The sequence below is a fragment of the Nuphar pumila genome, chromosome 8, assembly GCF_984573655.1.
Source record: "Nuphar pumila chromosome 8, dmNupPumi1.hap1.1, whole genome shotgun sequence".
NCBI classification, from domain to species: domain Eukaryota; kingdom Viridiplantae; phylum Streptophyta; class Magnoliopsida; order Nymphaeales; family Nymphaeaceae; genus Nuphar; species Nuphar pumila.
This window is the reverse complement of record NC_143256.1, coordinates 104,735,125-104,742,211: the sequence shown is the minus strand read 5'-3', so window position 1 is coordinate 104,742,211 and position 7,087 is coordinate 104,735,125. Positions and strand designations below refer to the sequence as shown.

The 7,087-nt window shown below is 36.4% G+C and overlaps 1 long non-coding RNA gene across 1 annotated transcript; it reads left to right on the top strand.

The window, feature by feature from the left end:
* The first annotated feature begins 4,943 nt into the window (after positions 1 to 4,943).
* On the top strand, positions 4,944 to 5,611 carry LOC149830112 (uncharacterized). Its single transcript, XR_016433627.1, has 2 exons — positions 4,944 to 5,041; positions 5,140 to 5,611. It is a non-coding gene; the product is annotated as an uncharacterized LOC149830112 (long non-coding RNA).
* Positions 5,612 to 7,087: the final 1,476 nt, after the last annotated feature.

Below are 7,087 nucleotides of genomic sequence, written 5' to 3'. Positions count from 1 at the left end.
TTCCTTGCCGTCGACCCCAAGGGTTGCGCCATCATGATCGGCGCCTGCGAGAAGCAGAAGCTCGTCTACGTCCTCAACCGCAACACCGCTGCTCGCCTCACCATCTCCTCCCCTCTCGAGGCTCACAAGTCCCACACCCTCGTCTACTCCATCGCTGTCTTCGACTGCGACAACTCCGTCTTTGCCACCATCGAGCTTGACTACTTTGAAGCCGACCAAAACCCCTCCGGCCATGCTGCCATTAACGCTCAGAAGCATCTCACCTTCTACAAACTTGACCTCGGCTCTCCCGCAAGTGGTCCGAGCCCATTGACAACGGCGCCAACCTGCTTGTCACCATCCCTGGCGGTGGATTTTGGCAGGAAAACGACGGTTTGTAGGGACTACACAGATGCATATGCTTAAGAAACGAAGTTTATTTCGACTTGAGGCGTGCGCTTCACATGAGTGAAGCATGCGTTTCAAGCCTGAAACGCCTCACTGCAACGCCTCAGTATCTTGAGTGTGCGCTTTGCCTCTGAGGCGTACGCTTCAGGTACTAAGGCGTATGCCTCTCACAACACTGATTGATTAGATTAGATTTAGGTTAGTTTTAGATTATATCTGATTTCCTTTTATTTCATATTTATGTTTTTTATAAAATAAATTAGGTTTTATTGATTTTTAAGCATAATTTTATGTTTTAATCAAAATTGTTAGGTGTGGTTTAGATTTTTTTACTATTCACATTATTTACCCTTTAGTTTAGGTTAGATTAGTTTCTATTAATTCAGTATTAGGTAAATTTAATTAATTAGAAAAATCCATGTTAGCCGATTAAGGTTTTGAAATCTTTTTGCCTCTTTTTAATATTGCTTTGTAGATCAATTTTAGTTCTTGTTTATTTTCGCAATAGGTTAGTTTATTTATTGATCAAATCATGTTTTTTTTATTCTTTGCAGCATATTAGTCATCATTTTTTTTATATTTTAGTCAGTATTTATTTAATAAAATAGTTTAGAATAATTAATCGGTAGAATAGTTTAATTACATTATTAGCTGAGTAAATAGATTGAATGTGTTTTGTTTATTTTCGATAGATTAATTACTGTTGGTTCGTGTGTTATTTATTTTATTGTCCAGCATGTTAATTAGTTTTTTATTCCTTTCATTTGTCATTTATGCATTGTCAAATTGTCAATATAGTTAAATAGTTAATCGATACATTAGTTGATTCTTTTTTTTAGCCGAATTTAGATTATAGTTATTTCTTTTTTGTAACCATTAATTTTAATTTACGTTAATTTTATTTTTACATTAATTAGATTAGCACGATATTGAGTTTAACATCATTAGATTAGTTAGTGTAGAATAAATTATTTTAGTCAATTTTCTTCTTTTATCAATTATTGGTTTAATTAGTTTAGTCAATATTATTTTTCATGCAGTCATCGTGTTTAGCTTTAGATTACTATTTATTTAATTCAGTTAGTCAGATAGTTTATTAGATTCACGTCTAGTTAATTTTAATTAGATTCAATTTTCAACCTTGTAATTAATTGAGTTAGTTTGTTAATTTAATGGTAGCCGATATCTTGTTTTAGTTTTTATTCATTAGATCGGTTAGTATAAGTTAGTTACACGTTTCTTGATTGTTTAGATTAGTTTAGTTTTAGTTTTAAAATCCTCACAACATGCTTTCTTTATTTGTTAGTTAGTTAGTTGTTTTCTTTATTTAATTAGTTATTAATGTTAGCTAAGTCTTTTCTTGAATTTCGGTTAGTATTGTTTCCTTGTTTTCTTGATTATTAAGTTAGTTAGATGCTTGTTAATTTCAGCATAGGTTAGTTATTTTATGCTTTCATCATTGATTTGCATTAGTTAATTTCAATAACTTAGTTTTTATTCTCCTTAGCCAATAGTTAGTTTTAAATTAAAATAATTGATATTCTTATTTTAGTTATTAATTGCCATCTTTATTTGGTAGTTTAGTTTAGTTAATTAATTTTGTATTGTCCCTTAATTTAGTCCATTTAACATTTAATTTGTTTATTTGATATTTATTTTCTTATTATTTAGAATAAAGTAGGTTCTTTTTTTATTTTATTTTTTATTATAGGTTCCTATAATGTGTCAACATAAGGAGGAGCGTGGGCTGAGGTAGATGTAAAAGAATATGGTCATAAAGCTTCCTGAATTTTTTTAGAGAGCCCGAACATAGTTTAGAATATTTATTGTTTATGTCTTCTTCGCTTTTCATTTAGCTTGTAATTATTTTTTTCTTTTTCAGTTATTAATAAAGTAAACTTGAGTAAATTGTTTTGCCTAATTAAGTTTCGTTTTTTAAGGAGATGATCCGACTTGCTAGTCTGCAACGGGTGAAAAGATTGGTTTTAAATTATTATTTGGTGCTTTTGGTTTAAAAATATTGTTTTCAATATCGTCACCAGTAATAATTACTAAAAGCCACATTTATATCCTTTCTAAGCATCAACTTCAACCATGAATACTATGGATTAAGGACGGAATTCTTGTTTTTCACTCATTTTCCCATATTGTATTGCTCTATTTTTAGAGTGTTCTAATGATTTTGCTTACTTTTTTTGCTAGAACACCAATGGAGTTCTCCCCCCATATTGCATCTCTGGGAGTGGCACCATGGATGGGCTGAGGATTTCGTTCCTCGTCATCATGAATATTTGAAGGATTTCCACTTGCATCATGCCATTCTTTTTAAGGACTTTAGGGTGAATGGGAACTTGATCACGGCTATGGTAGAGCGATGAAATCCCCATGATGAACATGTTTTTGGTTACTGATGGGAGAGCTCACCGTTACTTTAAATGAGACCATTGAAATTTTGGGGCTCTTTCTCCTTCCCCCATTTGCACCATTGTTTTGATGTTGTATGGTGAGACCAATGAGATGATGACGAACCTCAATCATGTGAACCAGATGAAGGTGCGGTTGCAACACCTTTCTTTGGGCATGGTGATATTGGTTTGCTTGTATAGGGGCTTGTGCCTCTTTTCTTAGTGGAGAGAGACCCTATTTTCCATATGCAAAGTCCTAGAAATATGGTTTATGAGTTCATGTAGAGAATGACTTGCAGTGTTAATCAATTCTAAAAATATTCATTTAATACTTAAAAATTATAATAACAAACAAATTTCATAATTAAAATAAATAGAAAACTGGTTCAAAAGATTTCCAATAAATGGGTGAAGTTTAGAGTTCGAATCTTATTGTTTGCAGCGTTAAAGGAGTGCATTTATTTAGAAAAAATGAACCCATTTGATCTTGCCCACTAGACCAGTGGTTAGGGTTCCATTCTCGTAAGTGCCAAGGGGTAAAGCCTCTGCTTAACTGAAGCTAGGTGACTCTTTGAGGGCAAGGGGTGCACCATCGGGAAAGCGACTGTAAGTACAGCAGGCTGAGCCAGAGTGACCAGGTCTCTGACTTTGAGGGTGGTTTTCGCGTCCTTCATTAAGAAAAAAACCCATTTGAGCTTGGCTGAATAAGTTGGACTTCAAGTTTTTATTAGTTTCGATAAAAAAAAATTGTTTTCTTAACAAGAAAGCTTGTGCTGGCCTATTTAGCTCAAGCTCATCATGAGCTTGGGTGCTGATGGGCTCGCTACAAGAACGAGTTGAGCTTGAACACGCGCTGTTCGGTTTGTTCCGCGTTGTTTAGCAGGCCCTAGCCACCAGGCCGGAAGGCCACTGCTTTCCCATCGAGGGCATATCCGTCAGGGTGCCATTCTCGTATATTTTAGGGTTACTTTCGTCTTTTCAAAATGCCCTGCCACCCTTACAGGTCCTTCGTCCCTCGGCGCGCGGGAACGTCAAAAGAGTCATTCCCTCGGCGCGCAGAGAGAGAGAGAGAGATACACACCGGAAAATGGCGATCGGGGGATCCCCCGCTCCGAGTTCTGGCGTCCGGAATCCTCCTCTCAGCCACCGGTTCGGGGAGCGGCGCCACTGCCTGTGGCCCAGGTACAGCCCGCGCTTCCTCCTCCTCCCCTCTTACTTGCTTTCGTTCCTGCATTCCTTCCGGCAAACCCTTCTAGGGTTTTGAGTATACGGTGTACATACGGTAGACACAGAGATGGATAAGAAAAGGCAGACAGGATGAAGCCAGGCAGTGTAATTCTGTACGTATTCGTTTTTTTTCCTTCAGATCTCTCTCTGCGGATTGGTGGGTTCTCGGTGTATCGAGTACTAACGGAAAGTTTTCTTTCTTTTTATCTTTTTTATTTTTTATTATTTTTTTTTGTGGGGGGGGGGTTGGGGGTTGAGGTGTGGGGCCTTCTTTTGGGTTTTCTGGTTGTAAGATGGGTGGATGGGAGGAGATGTATCGTGTGGAAATTCCACCTTCTGATCTGAATGCAACTCATTATAGTTTTCCTTTTCCTTTTTTGTCGTAATTATGTATTTTTTATCTGATTCGGAAAGAGGATTGAATTACCAACATTTGCTTTTTTACCTTTCCTTTTATTAACTTCATCGGGAAATGGTTATCTGCCTCATTCGGTCGGTGTGTCTGTATTACATTGTGGTTTATGCGTCTCTATGGATCCTCGAAATGTTGTTCCAGTCATGCAAAACCTGGCTTCATTCTGATTTTGGGAAATTCCCTGGAAATGGAAAGTATTTCTCATGTTATAGAGTTATATTGTAGAGAGAGAAGAAATTTTGTTGTAATTGGTGAGTATGCCTTTTTCCTAGTGTAATATAAATGAAGGTATGGTTTTTTGGTTATGGTGGGGGCGACTACCATATTGTGGTGTAGTGAATGAGAAATAATTTATTGGATGGGTCAAGCGTGTGTGGCCCCGTTGTTACTTATTCTTTCCTTACTCAATTAAAGCAAGAAAGCAAAAGGATAAAAAGGAGAACCACCAACCATATCTCTCCAATCTCATCTTATTGGTGCAACGTGTCGATTTCTTATTATTGAAGGATAGAAGAAAAAAATAAAACAGAACATGGTGCCTTCTTTCCCCTTGACTGTACGCATTTCATCTTCAGTAGCCATGCTTTGGAGGTTGGGCGACAGATTGGTAAATAAGCATTTCCACTAGGTTTGTTAGTTTAAATGTTTAGGTAAGTGAAATTAAGAAGTGAATGAGGCCCTGATGTGTGAAATTATTTTGATAAGCATTTAGGAAAAATGGAAAAAGGGATAATTCCTCAGAAAAGGTGCCTGGCGTCCTGGAGCTGAACTTAAATCCAGAGGCAATGTCAGGGAAAATAAGCGATAAGATAGGTGGTGGGATGAATCTGTGCTTCTCTTTCTCTTTTTTCAACAAAAAAAGAAAACTTCTTCATAAGTGCTAAGATAGGTATTGGAATCAATGTTTGCTTCTCCATCTCCTTTCGGGAAAGAACTTCTTCACAAGTATCCACTGATACAGTTACTATAGAATGTTATTTATTCTTGAGAAAAAATTGAACTAAAAGTTGCGACTGAGTTTATTTGCAGTGAATCTTTTTCTCAGTGTCATTTGGAATTGGAAAAGAACCAAGTCTAATATTTAACACTATGATTATTCTGTCCAGGCATAAACTTCTATGTAGGAACATTTCCATTGACTTCATTACAGAATTTGACCACCATCTTTTGATTTTAAGATTGTACAGCATCTGTAATATTGTGACATGCCTGTACTAGAAAATGGTATTCCTTAATGTTGTTATCTACTCCTTTCAGATTGACGCATCATCTTTTGTTTTTGTTGTCTACTTGTCGAAATTGTTCATGTCATTCAAAATATTTGAATTTTTTATGCAACATGGAACTGTTAGGGCCATTTTTAGAATATCATATAAAACAATTTCTTGGTGATCTTTTATTTCACTGCGTTCTGATAGGAAATGTTCTTTGTAGATTCACTTCTAAATTGTCTACTAGAAACTGTTCCATACTACTTCCTTTAATGGGGTGTTCATGTTGTAACCATTCCCCTCCTCCTGCCTCCTGTTATGTTTTCTCTATTTGGTTATCGATTACTCCTGGAAAGATGACATCGGCTACATCTGTCTTTGCCCCAATTTGCTGACAACTACTGAAACTGGAGCTTGACCTACAGAATTATCACTTTGTGAACACATTGTATGATAAATTAGTCTGTATGAATCAAAATAAGACACCTCTAGCATCAGATATCCCAATAAATCAATTTCTTGAAAAATGCTGTATTAGGTTATTTTTGTGGCTGAGATTTATTGCCTTGCACAGCCTCTGAATATAACTATTTCCTCATGGTATAACTCACTCTTTTTAACCTTGACATATTTTAACCTGGAAATTTGGATGCACCCTGACGTCCCTGAAGCATGATGAGCCTTTGAGGAATCATGGTTTCAATTGTCTTTTCTTTTATTTTCTTTTAACTCTTTTGCCTCTTCTGCCAACACCTTATTTTAAAATATGCATTTTATGTTTTGTGGATGTTTTAAATGAGTTGTAAAAATGCAGATGGTGGTATTGGACTGTATTTGGTTCCATTTGGTAGGGGGCCTTTTTCTCAATGATGTAGAATTCTAAACTTCTGTATGAGAACCTACATAATGTCTAAAATGTTCTTTTTCCTTTTCATTTCATGGCACTTTGGCTGAGGATGCCATCGATAGTTCATATACTTTTTAACTTATTAAAGTACAGTAAACTTTGGTGGGAAACATTAACAAGTGATGCTAACTAGTTTAATGATTTCTTAATTGTCTGTAGAATTTGTCTTTTATCTCGGGGGTTTTCATTAGTCTTTTTTCCTTCCATACTGATTTCTCAGTCCATTACAAGACACTGCATGGTTTAAATGCCTACTACTGCATGCTCTCTAATTTGTAAAGGAAACAGAAAAATCAGCAACAATATAATCATTTATACTTTGGTACTAAGTCACACGGACTCGGCTAAAAGGTCGACGCACCCGTGTCGACACGCCCCGACACGGGTGCGGCTTCAGACACAGAGCGGACACGGTCAACTAAGTGTCGGACTCGGTCAACGCACCGGAGCCGAGTCTGTCCACATTTTTGGACTTGGTCAACTTTGACCGAGTCTATTTTTGTCCATTTTATTAAAATTAATTTGGTAAGTTTGT